Source organism: Gambusia affinis, linkage group LG17, assembly GCF_019740435.1.
Source record: "Gambusia affinis linkage group LG17, SWU_Gaff_1.0, whole genome shotgun sequence".
NCBI lineage: Eukaryota > Metazoa > Chordata > Actinopteri > Cyprinodontiformes > Poeciliidae > Gambusia > Gambusia affinis.
This window is the reverse complement of record NC_057884.1, coordinates 1,052,729-1,071,802: the sequence shown is the minus strand read 5'-3', so window position 1 is coordinate 1,071,802 and position 19,074 is coordinate 1,052,729.

Sequence of the window (19,074 nt, the reverse complement as noted above, 5' to 3'; positions counted from 1 at the left end):
CATGTCTGGGATTTTAAAGTAGAATCCCCAAACATCTATCAGTCTCACTGAATTCCACAAATTTTCTGCAGACTAAATAATTTACTGCCGATTCATAAAACTGATTATTGGTTATCATGTAGCCATTAAACAATTCTGTATTTAGCGTGAAAATCTGCATAGTTCATCTTGAACTGAAAGAATATAATAATTATCGAGGCTATCATTTCCTCGATGTGTCATTTCTAGATTATGTGAAATTTATTGAAAAGGAACTAAAACATTAAAAATCTCTCTATTTCTAAAAACTGATCTTCTAAATCATGGAGAGCTTTAACTTTACTTTCATGTTAATGAATAATTTCTTTTTTTCCCTACATTTTTTTCTTATTAAATTTTGCATTGCACTAAAATGTCTCTGGAACCAACAACACCAGGTAACTGAAAACCTGAGATGTGCAGAAACACTGTCACCATTTCACCTTCTAGATTTATTGTCTTAGTTTTTTTATTTGTGAACATTTCCATTTAAACTTTTCTTTCTGATGCCACAGACTTTTATTGTGTTGCCTTTTCAGGTTGTTTTTAATGTGTCTGATTTTGTTTTCCTGTGAATTATTCTCTATAAACCTGCCTTCCTGCCTAACAACACATCCAAAGAGTGGTGTAAAACATTCCTTTGAGCTTAATAATTTAAGTTATTTTTGTCTGACATAGCAGATTTAGCACACATTTCTCTGAAGACATTTAAATAACTGCTGTAAATTGATAATACTCCAGAGCATCAGCCCACCGCTGTCTTTAACTGTTAGCATGATGTTCGTTTTCAAAAATGCTGTGTAGGTTTTATATCAGATTTGATCAGACACCTGTCTTACAAAATCTCCCTTTGTTGTTTCTTCAGCTCTTTTTGCAAGAGTTTTAGAGATTCTCCAAATGTTTTTGGGGAAAATGAGACAGGCCTTTATGTAAGCTTTGGTCATTTGAGGTTTTTACCTTTTCTGGATGTGTTTTTGTCCAGTCTCTTTTTCTCACTGACCTTAACTGAGGCAGATGAGGCTTTCACTGCTTCAGATGTTGTTCTGAGTTCATTTGTGACAAATCATTGATGAATGTTTCACTGTAAAACATTTGAAGGTGGGTTACTTGAAAATGGAATTTAAGTCAAGAAGAACATTGTTTTGGTTTTAACTCAGAGATTAATGTTCATATATTTGATTTAACAACAAGAGACAAGCTGTCTAAACATTATTTTTAACTTAATGCTGCAATTTAAACCAAATAATTATTTCACAATATGCAAGAATAAAACCACTGACCTCACCCAGTTAAAGAGCACACACTTCTCTATTATTTTTACTCAGTATCAAGTTAAAATAACTACTTATTTTACTTGAGAATAATTTAAGATCTTGTTTGAAAATGCATGAACAAATTTTCTGATCTGATAATACATTTTATTAATGATCACATTCAATTTTACTCAGAAACATTTAGTGTAGACAGAACATTATCCTCAAGCTTTATTGTAAAGCGTTGCAGCTGTAAACTTAATTCTACAACTTTAGAAATATTGTAAACATTTAGAGACTGAAATGTTAGAATCTTTTTCACCTTTTCATTAAGTTTAGGGCATGATGTGTTGATTTTTCTTTTAGCCAACTTCATATTGTCAGAAAGATGTTCTTGATTCATCTGCTCAGGCAGTAACCAGGTGTGTTCTGATAGAACTCTGGGCTCTTTTAAAATAAACTATAAATTTTAAATTCTGCTTATTTTGGTTTAGTATTACAGCTTTTGTTTTAATTAAAACTTATTGGATGATCTGAAACTTTTAAGTGCAAAAAAAAGTGAGATAATTTGTTAAAGAAAAATACTTTCCCAAAGCTTACAAAATAGTAAATTCTGTTTAGGCTGAATTTTTTTCTGATAAAGTTGCTGATACAGACACCCATGTGGTTCCTATCATGTGATTCCTAATCTGCTTGGATAACTCAGTTTGGTTAAGAGTAATGCTGATCTTCACACATTCCCAGCTATTTGGATCCCATCGCTCTCTCCCAGCCACATTCTAATGGCTCTATAAAGTCTGGTGACCTCAGCCTCTCACATTTACAGCCAATGACTTTAAGTGTGTCCAATCCAATCTGCAGGTATTTATTGACAGAGAAGTGCACAGCCTCCCACTAAGTAAATTGAAATTGCTCGCCTCCCGTGGGACGTCATTTCAGCTGCGGCCAGCTTCAGGGGCAATGGGAGTTGGGTTGCAATCACTAGGGGATATGAGCATATTTATGCATCACTCATGATGTTATTCCTTCTTATTCCATCAATGATGTTGTGTCCTGTTGCAGCTCTGTTCCTCACAAATGACTTTTATGTTCTTCCAATTCAAACAGGACATGAGGGGACAATGTGGTGAGGGATTGCTGAGCTGCAGGGCTAATGTAACACTCTGCAGAAGGCCTGTGTTGGGTTATGCTGGTGAACATGTGATAACTCTACAACACTAGCTGTGCAGATGACCTGTAGCCTGCTGGTCAGTGCAGCAGCAGCAGAGTCAGTCACAAAAAAAGCTGTGATGTAATACACACAGCCCCACCCCCTGCAGCCTCAGCTCATTCTGAGGTACATGCTTCATTATATCATTATTCAGATGGACACTTGAACCCCATGTGGCTCAGCGATGATGCATAAATCAAAGAATGATGAATGCAGCGGATTGGTCTTTGTTCTGAATGTGCATCATAGTGTGTTCTAATGCAGAAAGATAGATTCTTATGTAAAAATCAATAAAGGATATTCTCCCGAAAGGTGTCAGCGTTTAGTGCTATGGATCTTTTTGACAGAGAAGCGGCTGCAGCTTTAAGCTGAAAATGTTATCGTTTTGTCAATCGATAAACGAGCTACTTCTTTCACCATCTTCACTCTTCAAGAAGCATCCATCTCCTCAAGTACACTCCCATAACTGATGATCAGGGCCAAGATTTCCTTGCCATTATTCTAAGTCCCAGGTATCCTTTTCATGCTGATCAAGTGAGTTTGGGTTTTCTTAAACAGGACGACCGTTTTTAACCATCTGATAGAAAATAATGACAAAAAGTGAATCCTCCAAATCTTTGGACGTTGTTTCCAAACTCTAGAAAGACTGAACTGAGGACATAAACCACATTATCAAAGGAAAAATAATCCTCACGAGTTTAGAATGCTTAAATTCAAAAGTACAGCTCTACTCCAAGGTGCTGCCACCCAATTAAGTTAATTATGTTTGTAATTATATTTCTACAGCGTCATCCTTCTTTTGATCTGGGTTTTATTCAGTTTTATTCTATATTATTTATTTATTCTTTTTATAGTCTTTTATTGTTTATCCAGCTGGTTACTGTTTCTGACCTAATATCAATCATAATTTGGTTCATCAGTGATCCCTGATGTTATGTTGAAAGACAATAAAGATAATCTGAATCTTTTAAAACAGAGTGAGAGACTGAATAGGTTTGTGATTTATGATCTGCAGATGGTGAGACGTTTGTTCAGCTCTTCATTCATGTTGCAGCAGCACTGCATCTGCTAACCTGCCATAGCACCTTGGAATGTAGGCTATATGTAGTTTATAGTCCATAAATAAAATATGTGTTCTGATCAAGATAGTTTGTCAGATTAGAAGTTACTAATAATAAGCAGTTATTAAACAGGTATAGTTTTTGTTAAGCTCACATTAGTAAATTGTATTTTTATTGTTTTGATGTAATAGTATTTTTCCATCAGCTGTAAGCATAAAATTTTCATTAACACAAATAAAGGCTTGAAACATTCGTCTGTGTGGAATTTGTCCATATAGGGAAATTTACTCATTAAAATAAAATAACCTTCATTAATATTCTGATTTATTCCATATGACTACTTATAAGGTAGACTCAGTTCAGAAATTGAATTTATGTCAGGGATTTTGAAAAGATAATTAAGTTCAGAAGTTTAGAACCAGAAAAGTCAGAAAGAAAAAAAATAAAAAAATATCCAGAAACTGCTTCAGCCCAGAAGTAGCTCCAGTCAGAGGTTTGATTGATTCGTTCATGTTTTGAGAAATATTTACTGCACTTCAGAGTAAAATAAAAAAAAAGATTTTGAACTGCTTTCAGAGTCATCATGTGCTGGATCCCAGTTTTTGGACCTTCAACATCTCAAATGCTTCTTTCTGCTGCTGCTGTTTGACCCAGAGGGAGTGAAAGACTCTCCTCCGTCAGAAAGTCTGAGGGATGCAGAAACTGATGAAGACATTAATGGTGCAAAACTGTCCTCCTCCCCGCTCCTTATTGTTTTATGAAGCCTGAACACAGACACACAGTCCAATCTCAGATTGATTATGCTGCTCCTCTCCATTGATTGTGCTGCATGTGGTTCTGCTGTCAAGTGTGCAGACAAGAGAAACGCACTGGGGGAGAAAAACAGACCAAAACACTCTGATTTTTATTTATGTTTATTCTCCTCACCATGACGAGCAGAAGAATTGTGTTTTTTATTATTAATTTCATGGATTATTTGCTCATTATGCATTAATCATGGCGCCCCATCTGAAAGGTGCAGGCGCCACAGTGTGAGAAACAGCCATTCTGATCTCAATTAGATTCTGCCTCTGCTCTCCGTCTGCCCATAAATCACCTTTCTAAAGTGAAATTAACAGTTACTGGAGCGCATTAATATCCCAAGTCAGGCATGAGGGGGAGGCAGTGAGTGGAACCAGCCATCTCTCACATTATGAAAACCTCCATTTGTTTGTAAAATATCAACATCACACTCAGGTTTTCCTCCTCCTCCTCTTCTTCCTCCTCGTCACCAGACTGGGATCCAGTTACTGCCCTCTGAACAGGAACTCCTTCAGAACCTTTCCACATATCACCAAATCAACAAATCAACCGTCATTATGCTCAGCTTCTTTATTCTGCAGGTGATGACTAATTGCAATAAATACAGAGGCTATGAAAAATATTCATCCTCATCTTTTATTGCATTTTCAAATCAATAATGATCAAGATAATTTGGCAACTTAATCAAAATAAAGCTGCAAAAACAACCAATAAGGTGAAAACTGATTTCAGTTATGCAAATGAGTCAGACTCAGACCCGTCTGCAGGTCTGGCCACCCATAGTTACTATTGGGGCCTATTAGAGTTTAGAGAGTCACAGAAATAGAACATCAAGATAAGAGTAAATAATATTAAATTAAATGTTATTGTGTTAGTCAAACTATCTCAATTTTCACTTTTTTAGTCCAAAATTACACCAATGTGGGAAGATATAATAGCTTTGTTGTCGAATGCAGACAAAGCTATTATATTTTAGCAGTTTTGCAATAGGTAGTTTTATCAGTGAAGCTGGAAAACCTGGAGAGAACCCAGACATGCACAGGATTTAAACCCAAGACCTTCTTGCTGCCAGCTACAAAGGAAAACCCTCTTATGTTTTTCCTATTATATCTGGGGTCTAAGGTAGCGGCTTAGCTTCAGTTACAAACATATATTAATGACATATTATACAGCTGTTTTTCAGTGTGAAATAGAAAAATCAAATAAGTGTGTTTTAAGTGTCAAAATTATATTTTAACTTTGACATACGTGAAAAGACAGGTTGGGATTTTTGTTTTTACACTTTTAGGTATTCTGCCTCTAAATCAGGATGATATTTGACCTGCAGGAAAACACTGGGCAGTTCTTCCTCCATCGTCTCTGTCAGCTCCTCAGTAACGCTGTGGTCTATCAAAGGCCAAAGGTCACCCAGCATTCTCTTGTCAGGTCTCCCCTGAGTCATTACCATTTTAATGTCACACTTCCATCTATCAGTCCTGTGAAGGACAGCACACACAGGGTGTAAGCCTGCGTCCCGAGGGCTTCATTCGTTCTGTCCGCTGACAGTCAGAGATGAATCCTTGCTGCTGCTGTACGGTTCCTCTTCCACTCGTCCCTTTGCTTCTCTTGTTTCTGTTCTTGCTGAGACTCACATCCCAGGACATTTCAGTCGGGAGCAATGACTCAGAACTCTGAATGTAGTCACAGCAAAAAAGATGCTTATGTCAGTCCAGTAAAAGTTACTGCTTATACTACTGGAGGCAGGCGTTTTGTGAGCCGATGAGGATCACGTCTTTTCTTCTGAACAGAAACATGGGATGACAGGCAGGGGGAAAAGGAGCCGAGGATGAGGAGGAGGTTAGAGCGCTAAGGCGACTCAAAAGGGAGCCAGACTGGAGAACTGGTGTGCTATGGAAACCATTACCATCATTAGACCTGACTCAAAGACAAGCTGGAGAGGCTTCAGTGGTTTAACTCAACCTGAGATGGCAATAATCAGGATCTGATTGGTGGTGCTCCTTAAGATGCCACAGCAACAAAAGGCCAAATTGTTGCCAGGTGTGGTTGCTGCCTCCAGAGGATTACATCCTTCTACAGAGCCTCTGTTCAGAGAAGACACACAACACACACAACACACACAACACACACAACACACACAAATCCTAACACAAAAAGTTCAGTCTGTCTATCAATGCTTACTTTGTCGCTGCAATGTCATGTTGTTTGCTTGTTTGTGGTTTTGTTTTCTAATTAATCATACAAAGCACTTTGAATTGTCTCACTGCTGAAAATGTGAAACACAAATAAAATTGCGTTGGTTGAAGGCAATTTGGTCACTTTAAAAATGAGTCATTTCTGGTCAAAATCAAAACATGCCTTATGATGATAAGGCGTAAGAAAAGACATGGCTTTGATGGCTGATGGAGACGGAGAAGCTGAAAAAGTTGTTTTCTTCGGGAGGAACAAAAACTAAAGAAGATGAAAAGTTATTTAAGTAGGAAAAAGAAAGAGAAAGAAGTAGAAACATGAAGAGGAGATAAAGAGTCTAAAGATGGAGCTGGAGATGGATTGTTCCCTAAACGCTGATGATTCCTGCTCTTCCATCTGTCAGGATGTGAACCGCAGCAGCAAGTTGAGCAGGAGAAAGAATCTCCATTCATAATTAATGACATCATTTCAGCTACACTATTGACTAAACAAATGCATAAATCACACAGGCCTGAGTCAATAGACATGAAATGTTTAATCATGTTCTTAGTAATGACTACAGTTCCCATAATGCCATAATAGTTTTGAGCTGCTGATGTGGATTAATGTGTTGTCAGATGAAGATTAGAGTGAGAGGAGACATGCTGCAGCGATCAGCCGCCTGAGCTGGACTGACAGCGACAGCGGGGGAAAACGCTGCGCTTTATGTGGAGTGGCAGGCGAAAAGTGGCTGTCAAAAAATGCACTGGATATTTGCTGTTTTGTTTATCAGCCGGCTGGCGCTGAATAAAAGTGCAGGAACATGTAGAGGCTGTCCTCCTGCCTTTTCATCTGCTCTCTAAATGGGTCTGGGGATTGGAGAGTGCAGTTTATCCCCTCCATTCTGCCTGACAGAGAAACCATTTAAAGCTGGCTGCCGAGGAGACAGCAGTCTGTCACCAGAGACAGCGCTCAAATCAACTCTTCACATGCTGCTGCCCGCTGCGCCTCCTGCCTTCACATCAGCACGCTCAGCCTCAAGCTGCCAGCTGTGTACAAATGTGCCTCTCACACACGCAGCCGTGTTTTCTGTCAAAATCACAATATGCTCCAATCTTTGTGGTTTTAGGTCAGTAATGGCTGTTGCATCGTAGCAACAAAGCTAAATTCTGACAAACACACAAAAGAATCTCATCAGAAATTTTTAGGTTTCTGAGAGATCTGCAGGATTCTTTTCTTCCTTCCTTCCTTCCTTCCTTCCTTCCTTCCTTCCTTCCTTCCTTCCTTCCTTCCTTCCTTCCTTCCTTCCTTCCTTCCTTCCTTCCTTCCTTCCTTCCTTCCTTCCTCCAATGTATGAATGTTCTCAGCCAGCTTCAGTATCACAGTGATGTGATTCTGCTCTGATGGGTCCATCTCCTCATGACATGTTGAAGCTGAACCCCCGCCCCTTTCACCCTCCCAGCAGTTTGGGTCGCAGGTTAATGACTTTGTGTTTAACGTCCAGCAGACTCTTTGATGACTCGTCGTCCGGCCCCTCCCTCCATGTGTCCACTGTGAGGATGATGAAGACGCGGTGTAGCAACAGGAGGAGAGGAATGTGACGGCTTTGTGGGAGAACAAGCAGCCAGGCCCGAACACTGAGAACCACCAATATTTATTCATGATAGAGAGAAAGTACTGGTTTGTTGGCACAGGCTACTTCATTTACATTCTGTTATGGACTGTTTGCTCCAGCGTGGGAGCTGTGTCTGTCTCCAAATAGATGAACCTGTCCTGCTCACTCCTTTTCTCTGTCATCCAGTCAAGAAAACTCTTCAGTTTTTCACAGGAGCTCCCCTCATGTTAAAGTACAAGCTAGCTTCTGTTCTCAACAACCTGTAAAACCTGTTAGAATAAACCAAAATTGATTATCATGAGTCTTCCAAACATCTGCCTGTAGCTGGATTTCAGCGCTCTGTGTCAATTTATAACATGGAATAAACAAACATCTGATGTGAAGTTTAGGACATTTTTCTTTTACAGCAGGCAAGAATTAACTGAAGGAAGGAAAGAAGAAAGACAGGCAGGATTGAGTGATCGATGTGGAAAAGAAAGAGAAAAAACAAGGGGAGCTAGGACTGTAGCAAAGACAGAAGAAATGAAAAAAGATTAGTATGGAGGACAAAAATAGTGAAAGGAAGGTGGACAAAAGGATGAAAATGTGCAAAGAAGGAAGGGAAGAAGGGAAAAGGAAAGGAAAGAAGGTCAGAAGCAATTGTTTTAATAGGACACAAAGCAGAGAGGTGGATCACAGAAAGAAAGGAAGGAAATAAGAAGGCAGTGAGTGAAATAAGTCAGGACACAGAAAAGGAAGGAGGGACATAAAAGAGGAAACAAGGAATGTTGAATTCAAGTTAGGACACCAGGAAGGAAGAAAGGAAGGAAGAATGGAAAGAATATTGAAGCTTTTAGACAATGGAATATAATCTGGGAAAGTGAATATTTTTCCAGACTTATTTTCTCTTTCCACACTCTTCCAAACCTGGAAAACATTGAAATCAAATTCCAAACTTTTCCAGACTGAATAAATCCCTGATGAACCAAACCTGTAGGTGATAAAATACCTGTGCTGTGGCTGTGATTGGGTCATGTCCAACCATAAAGCTACTTATGAACAGGTCATCTCAGATTATTACTTCATATTTACACAGTCTGTAATGAATGTCTTCATTATTTAGCTGGAAACACTTAAAATGTGTGTTAAATGATAAATGAAAGAGGTACAAACAAATTGAAGTATTTTATTGATTGTGTGGTTTTGTGCAGCGTCATCTCAGCTGGAACTGATGGTGTCCTGTTAAAATAAAACAAACAAATGGATAATATCAGTATTGTGACTGTTAGAAATGCACTGAAATGTTTGAAGGCTTTGTGTAGCTGTGGCTTACCTCTGTCTCTCCCTCTGCAGGGTGTTCAGGTCCTGAACACCTTTTAAAGGTTCCGGAAGAGACCAATGCAGATGGAAGGGGGAGCAATAAGACTATGCACTTTAGAAATTTAATGTTACATTTATATTTATAGAAATGTCTTTTTAGAGGTGCTTAAAAATGAATAATATTTGCTAATGTATATTATTCTGAAGATTTTGTTATTTTTGTTAGTTTGTTTGTATGTATTTTGTTTCTTGGTGGGTTTGTTAATTGGAGAAGCCAGGGACTATTAAAGGCTGAATGTTGGCCGCAGTGTGACTTGTTGCTGTTGAGACTCTAGGTCATTGTAAGCAGGGTTGTCTGTGTGTTAAATGTTGGTGACCCAGTGGGTCTGCACCATTTCTCTGCCTCAAGACTCCTACTTAATCCAGCCGCTAAGGGCCATTCTGACACAGTCACTGCGTAGAAAAAAGATTCATAGATAGAAACAGCTGATTCCAGCCCCAGGGCCTGAGTTAAGGTGAAACAGAAGATTGTTTGATGCAAACCTGAAGGGACCAAAGTCTCATCTCTTCTCTTTCTGACAGAGCTTCCTCTCTCTCCCTGGAGCTGCGTTGGTTCAGATTCAGCTGGACTCTGTGGTTCATTTGGGGTTTTTATTATTAATTAGATGTATTTAATTTATAACTTCTAATTTACTTAGTAATTTGATTATTAACATGATATTTTCTTGTTTTTTTTTTTCCCATTAATTTAATTTTTTCCCCAGAGGATAATAAAAGGCATGTAACTGCGTCTCTCTGCTCTTTGTAGCCATGCTGTGATCACACTGATTGTTGAGGTTTGGAAGTGATGGCAGATGAAGATACTGTTTCAAGAGGGTTTTTTTGTTCTTTTTACAAACTCAAGTTTGTAGTCAACAAACTTTTTGCTGAATGACAAACATATCTGGACACAAAAACTCCAGTCCTTCTAGATTTGAACAAGTTGTTTCGTGGGAACTCACCTTCCCTCACAGAGTTGTTGATGATAAGAGTGGAATGATTGGGCTTTTTAGTTTAAAGAGCCGAACACTTAATCACTAGCTGGTGTGAAGAGGTTGCAGATAAAGCAGCTGAAAACTTGTGAGACTCTACAGGGGAACGCTGAGTGTTAATGTTGTCCAGCTGCAACAACTGCAGAGTTTCTCACCACCTTTATCTCACCATGGTCATTTATTACCCTGCCGGCTCCCTTGTTAATATTTCCTCTTTATCATAACGATGTTTTCTGATGCACCACCTGTTAACATGACCACTTGATACTACATCCATCCATCCGTACATTGTGGAAGAACTTGAGTCCTCACAAATAACTGGTTGAATTCTAACTGTTAGGGCCTGATGTACTGACGCTCACATCGCTCACACCCCTCAGCTCTCAGCAGTGAAACGTGGCTCCTAAACTGTGTTGCTAAACTTTATTTCACATCACAGTGAATTGGATTTGATTTGCTCACACAGGTTTAGAAACTTAGAGACATCTTAGCACCAAAAAAAAAAAAAACCATGACTTTTGTTAGTCATTAAATGCATGTGTGTGTGTGCGTGGGTGTGTGGGTGTGTATGTATGTATGTGTGTGCCAAGCTGGATCTTGAGTGCCAAATCCTGGATCCTCCAGTCTTATTTGGCTTGATACGTTTTAATAGCTGCTCATTGCTACCCATTATGAAGGACAATCAATAGTGATAACATGTTGGTTGTGAGCAGCGGAGGCACCTGCAGCTCCGTCAGCCCATTTTTATTTACACCTCAAACACATCATTTGCCTCCTCAGCTTCCCATTTCTAAATCCCCTCCTTCCGCCTGAGATATATTGCCATTTAAAGATGACAAAGAGGCCGTGGAGGTGGCCATTACAATAATCCATCATGTCTAGTAGTGGCTGGATCCAGCCTTGCGGTAAATCCAATCTGAGCAGGGTCAGCTGTGTTTTGTTGTCCTGCAGTTTGCTGCCTGACGTGTCTGCTGCTCTGTCGCTGCTGAGCTCTGTCACACGAGACACATTAATGCTCCACATCTGACGGCAGACAGACACTGGGATGCCATCGTACAGTTAAACACCATCATCAAACACACAACAATCATCTGATCTACAACTTCAAGGAGAATATTTCATTTTTGTCACAGTACATTCATAGTTTCCACTTGCAAAGCATTACAGATTTAAATGAGAATTTATCTTCTACTTAAAATAGTTTTTGAAATGAATAATTGAATGTTTTATTTTGAACATGCACAACCAGTTTAATGTGTTCAGCTAATGCCTGAAAACAAAACTATACACTACAGATATCATATTTTCATCATTACCTGATTATGTTTTCAAAAAGTTAAAGCCAAATTGTAAAAAACCTAGAAGACTGAAAATAACCTGGATACAAAAAACACGCACAAAACAGTTCACTTCAAAAAACAAAAAGAAAAATGAAAAGACTTCCATGTTTTAGGTGGATTCTTGACCTTAAGAGTCCCAGAAGAGAAATTAAAGACAAACAATATTAGGGTCATAACTAATCATTTCTGAACAAAGAATTCCTCCTTGTGTTCCAGTAGGAGTAAGTGTTAAATACTCTTTAGGCATATCAAGATTTTCAGCTTTGAAAGTTCAAAACTGCACTTTTTAAATGAGTAATAGTGAAAGATTAAACACTTTTGCTTGTTTTTATCATATCTACAGAAACGTATAGTCAAAAGTGAAATCATGTGTGGTGCCAATATTTTAGAAATATTTATTGGGATTGTATGTCTAATAAACCAGAACCCTGACAGCGTAGCCATGCCAGTTTATCAGAAGGATTTTTGCTAAATTTACTGACTTTAAGTGTCACTTTTACAAAAAAAAAAAAACAAAAAGAAAAAAACTACACTGTAAAATATGCTAAACTTTACAGAAACATGTTCTGTTACATGTTCTGTTAAAAATTACATGTTTGCTGTAATTTTTGTGTTTCATTTCTGGAAACCACAGCTATATTTTGTTATTTAGTCATAACCTTTATTTTGTTTTAACGCACTTCTATTTAAAATGATGCAATGTCCAAACAAACATCATTTACTGTGGACCATTACTTACCTCTAGTTTGGATATCTAAATTTCTGTATGTTTTACAAGGCAGAAGCACAAGCTTGGCTAAAAACTGTATGAGTTGTTTCAGAGGTCTTAACCTGATTAATCAAAAGTGACTCAGGCAGCTCTTCTCTCCCCAGGATGCCTGCAGACAAACCACTTTCACATATTAATGTATGCACTGGTGACTAATGCATAAGTATGGATCTTTAGTCAGCCTACAGCCAGGCTAAGGAACCACCAAATAGAGTTAATCATTACATCCCAACCCCTACCCTCATTGATTAGTCACATACTAAAGCTGGCAGAGCAGTCAATCCTGCATTGGATGCAGATGCAGCTTGTTGTGGCAGAACAGCCTTTAAACGGCCTTTTATTTTCTGGGTTCGTGTTAAAAAAAATATTGAGCAGCTTCAAGCTCAGTCAATGTGCTCCTGTGTTACATCAAGATACTATTAAAACAGATGCAGGGAAAGATTTGTTTCACACACAACCTCACATGCTATCATTTACTTCAGCAAAATGTCATCAAAAAGTGATTTTCTGATGAGGCCATTCAGGAGTAAGTCATTATCAACACCAGGACAGAGTGTATACTCACTATTAAACACTTCTAACATGAATCAGAGTTTATAAGGGTTGGACTAAACCTGGAGACTGGGGCACAGAAACAATTGATGTCCTGGAATCAGAGGCTCAGGGACAAAACCGTGGAGAACAAGGAGAGGAAAATACTGGACATCTGCAAGCAGGAAGCGTCAATAATCTGGCAGAAACAGGAAGGTTTGAGAGGGTTAAGTACTAAAGATGACAAGTGAGTGAAATTGCACTGATAGCAGCAGAGGAGGTGGGCGTGTCAGGGCAGAGGACAGACAGACATCAAACCAGAACAGATTTAATCATTTGTTATGTGAGGTCTTAGCAGTCTTGTGTGCCCAGACTGAGGATCCTCACTAGCTGTGGTAGCTTTGTTCAACAGAACAGATGAGTCAGCTGATCAAACAGGACCAGGAGTTGCAATGACTTGTTGCTCCGCTGTAGAAAGGCTCTCGGATTGAACTACTGTAGTCTTCCACAGTTCTGAACTTCTGAGTTTGTTTAATCTCTGTGGATCCTCTCAGTCTTGTGTCTCTTTCTGCACTCATTATTTCTGCTGCAGAATTCGAGTAAAGCTCAGATGGAAAAGCTTTGTAGAGACGTCGAGCTTGAGATATGTGTCTCCGCTTTTTCTGTGAGGTATTAAACAGATGTGCCTACTCTGATTAATATTTTTTGCCTGTGAATAAGTTACACAGCTTTAAAGTCTCATGAGAAACAAATTGTTCCACTTATTTAAATCTTTCCAATTTTTACTTCTTAATGTGTAATCTTCCCTTCGGTTCATGTCTCTGAATAGATCTATATTTTTTGAAGCAGTAGCTGCGTTAAATAAACTAATCACATTACATTGGTATTGCTCGTGTCATGAATATCTTTAGGGGATCTACGGAAACTCTTAATAAGTTATAAAATTATGAGCTAAATGTTTTGTTTTCCACACAGGGACATGGGTTTCCATTCCTAAAGTGAAAGATTGAAGTTACATTATCAGATCTAAATGTGTTCATGGAGTAATTAGCTCATTTAATTTTTAAATGCACTAACAATCACATCAATCATGCAAATGAAGGACATGTCATTGTTATGTCTTCTGGGAAAGAATATATTGTTTTCAGCCAAAGCATGTTCAGCGGTCACTGTTCAGCAAAACACAAAGAAAGTCTAACAAAGTTACGTCTCCTGCTTCCCAACAGACTCTTTAAAGATTCACAATCAGCATTGTTTCAGGTCATGTAAAGCTTCCAGGAAGTATAACTTCCAATTATCCAATTATTTCACCATGATATGAACACAAATTAATACAATTATTTAGGAAGCCAAAAGCAGAGAAAAATATGACACTGGAAACCTTAAACCTCAATTTATGGGCTGGGATGTTTGGGATGTACTGTAAATGCAGACATAGCTGGTAAGTTTTAGCTTTAAACAGTAAAGTTCTATAAAAGATGGATCCAGATTTCATTTTGATCCACAGTGAGTTACATAGACTGAGATACTCACAGATCAAACAGGTTGATGACAGTCAACACAGCACAAAATCAACTAACCCATTCGACACCCTCCTACTTAGAAGAATGATTCAAGTAAGAGGTTGTTCCTGGGCAGAGAAAGCTAAGTCTGCCCGGACACATTTGATGTGTGAGGCTGGATGGTTTCTGTGAGGTGAAGCTGAAGGAGTGAGCAGCCAGAGATGCTGTGGATCTTTGCTGGACGACTGTGAAATAAAATGAATTCAAGAGTGAAGTGTTGAGGTTTAGTGAGAACATCCAGGGAGGCAGGAAACCCACATAGAGTTTTGACCTGGGAGCCAAGGAGAAGCTTCAGGTATGCAGGCAGCAGCAGCTGCACCACGTTCTCATCAGAGATCCTTCATTGGGTCAGACCTTACACTCACATACCACATGTAAACCACAAAATTCAAAATACCTACAATCAACAGGATGAAGTGAAACTCTGACACACAATTTTTATTTTAAGCTTGAACTGCAAATGAAAACATTTATTCATAAACTTCCCTACCATCTGCTTACCAACCAAAACTGTTTAAAGCAAAATGAGTAGTTTAAAAAATGAAAGGGTGGTCAAATTGCTTTTTGATAAAACCAAAATTATATTAGTTGTACAGCCATGATTAGAAACATGAAGGTAGTGGAAGTCTAACAGAACTTATTAACCTGTCTGAGTTGCAGCAGTGGTTGTTGCAAACCTTTCCTGGATCCGTAGTGAGGCTGACAACAATAGGAAGAGCTGGTAGCTTCTAGTAATTCTGCTGCTTACAGTGGAAAGGGACTAGCTCTTGAGTTAACTCCATTTAATGTGTCCTGCAGTATCTGAAATGCATAAATGTGTCAAGTGAAGAAGCCTTAATAGACCTGCTTAGGCTTGTAATTGCAACAGTATTGTTTCCTTCTGATTAAGACAGAATCGGTCCCTCCGGACCCCCCACCCCTCGATTGCTTCAGCTCCTTCATCTGCATTAGCTGCCTCTTCCCTTGCTTTAATCTGCTCTCTCCTCAGGTATTTAGAATAAATCAATGGGAATACATGATTGTTTAATGATTTTTTGGGGAGCTTCCTTCGACCACAGCTGCATGATTTAGGATGACTAATCCCAGTTTTTAGCATTGATCCTAGGTGGTGGGAGGCTGAGCATCCTCACTGAGGAATGGCTGCATTAAGAGGCTACTAGCTGGGCATGTCCAGCATTAAGCTATGAGAAAGAGATTTGCTCAAGGTTACAGACTACTGAACGGGGTTGGTGTAGAATAACAGTGTCCATCTGAAAAAAAAAAAAAAAAGAACAAAGGAGAGACGATTTGTGATCCAGCAAGTGTCTATTGCTGCTATTTTTCTGGACCAGCTGTCTACGATCCATTCACAAATGGTTAACTAAATGAAATAAAAAAATTGTATTTATGCTTCAGGCATGGTCTTTAGTGTTAACCTCATATGGGTTTTCTTGCTTTTTAAACATCCTCAAGACAGTTTCACTTGGCCAATGATCATCCACATCTGAGTCTCTTTCTTCAGCCAGACTGAATAGTACTTTTAGCCAAAAATATTTTCTTAATAATTAGAGAACACTTCTTAGGGTGCATTCTCCAAAGTGTATTTGAAACAAGGAAGTTCAATGCCACATTTGTATGCGTCATGATGCAAGCTTCACCAGGGACAGATCCTGTACTAACTAGGGTGGAGCAGCGGTAGAGCACAACTCCTATAAGGAGACCTGAGTCCTTGACTTGCCTGTCACAGGTTTGATTCCAGCCTGATGACTTTAGCTACATGTTTTCCCTCTCTGTCACGTTCCAGTCTAACTACTCTCAAATAAAAAACGCTGTCTGAGCCCAAAAAGATCCTTTATAACTTTGCTTCTTTATTTGAAGCAAACTAAATGCTCTGAGTAAGAATTACTTAAATTCATCATTTTAAACACACTTAATGAATTCAGTTGAAAAAAACTTAAATGAGTTGGATGATCATAATGTCTTGAGTTGGATAAACTTAGTAATTTGTCCCTTCAAGCAGGAGGAGTGAGTGAGCAGGTTGGATCATAACTGATCATGACTGATCATGACTGATCATGACTGATCATGACTGATTATGACTGATCATGACTGATCATGACTGATTATGACTGATCATGACTGATTATGACTGATCATGACTGATTATGACTGATTATGACTGATCATGACTGATCATGACTGATCATGACTGATCATGACTGATTATGACTGATTATGACTGATTATGACTGATTATGACTGATCATGACTGATCATGACTGATTATGACTGATCATGACTGATTATGACTGATCATGACTGATTATGACTGATTATGACTGATCATGACTGATCATGACTGATCATGACTGATCATGACTGATTATGACTGATTATGACTGATCATGACTGATCATGACTGATCATGACTGATCATGACTGATCATGACTGATCATGACTGATCATGACTGATCATGATTGATCATGACTGATCATGACTGATCATGACTGATCATGACTGATCATGACTGATCATGACTGATTATGACTGATCATGAATGATCATGACTGATCATGACTGATTATGACTGATTATGACTGATCATGACTGATCATGACTGATTATGACTGATTATGACTGATCATGACTGATTATGACTGATTATGACTGATTATGACTGATCATGACTGATCATGACTGATTATGACTGATTATGACTGATCATGACTGATTATGACTGATTATGACTGATCATGACTGATTATGACTGATTATGACTGATCATGACTGATCATGACTGATCATGACTGATCATGACTGATCATGACTGATCATGACTGATTATGACTGATCATGAATGATCATGACTGATCATGACTGATTATGACTGATTATGACTGATCATGACTGATCATGACTGATTATGACTGATTATGACTGATCATGACTGATTATGACTGATTATGACTGATTATGACTGATCATGACTGATTATGACTGATTATGACTGATCATGACTGATCATGACTGATCATGACTGATTATGACTGATCATGACTGCGCCTCATGCTTTTAAAGACAGGAACTCCCACTGGAATAAACACTTGGTCATAAATAACAAACCTAATTATCACAAAGGTTATATAATAATTTAGTTCTGTCACAAGATTCAAATCGGAAACTATAACTGCACGAAGGCTTCGTTATGAAGCTGAACATTATGCAAGTTTTTCTTCTAAAAGTAACATTGAATATTTGACAAGAAAATATAAATAGGTTTAAACAGAAACAGTGGTAATTCTTACCATACACACTGGTAGTTTTGATTAAGACCAATCCTGATAAGAAGGTAAAAATTGGCTGAATTATCAACAGGTCGATAATATCAGTTGGCCTCTAATTCTTCTGTTTTTTGGTAAGACACAACCTCAGAGACTGTTACTGTTTAGTGTTTCCAAAAAGATTAAGTATCACTGTTGCAATTCAGAAACAGCTTTATTGTTTTTAGTCATAGGCCTACATGAACTCAATCTTGTAACTCTACTTTGAAATGACAATTTTCAAATTGTTCTCTGTTTGCTGCTGTTATGCTAATTTTGTAGCCAAGGGAACAAGAAGCCCACCGGTTTGATTTGACTGTTCAAATACTGAGCCATGCTGCCTAAATCTAAAACAAAGACCAAATGAAGACATGTAAGAGCTCATTTGGTATTCCGATGGCCTCCAAACAGTATGTTTGTGCTTATGATGTGTTTTGACTTGCACTTTAATTGCATATTAGTTTTAGCACCTTGTTGGTTTATGCTGGCTGATTTTTTGATTAGGTGAAAGCAAAAATGCGAGTCATGATGTAGAAAAATAGTTTTGTGTCACTCCAGATGTGAAAATCCATCTGGTGTCCTCAGCTTCTACTGTGCTGTTTTGATCTTCCTGAAGCACAGTTAAAAGTGAACTCATTATTCCTGCAGGTTGATTTCCTGCAGCTCTGGGGCCAAGGAGGGAGGAGAGGGGGGTCATCGTCCTTCCAAGCTTGTTGATGGACACTTTAATTACAGTGGAAGCTGATTAATTATGGTGCTGCCATTTGCCACTTTGCCATGAACCTCTGCCCCTCCTGGCAGGTTAAAGAACAGAAGCATCAGGTGAACGTCATATCTGTGGTAGCCACGGTTACATCTGAGAGAGGGTCACTACTCCACCCAAGGACAACCATTAGAAACAGGAAAGATTCTCCTTCCAACACAGGGTCTTTAATTACACTTGTATGAATTTGCTTGAAGCCTCGTGAATTTCTTTTTGAAACTAACTACTTTTGATAACACTTTGTAAGAGAGGATCACACTTTGTGGAATTTAATTCATTTCAGGAAAATAATTATTACATGCTAAATTAAAACAAAAATCCCATAATTCATCAGAAGATCAGAAACAACAACAA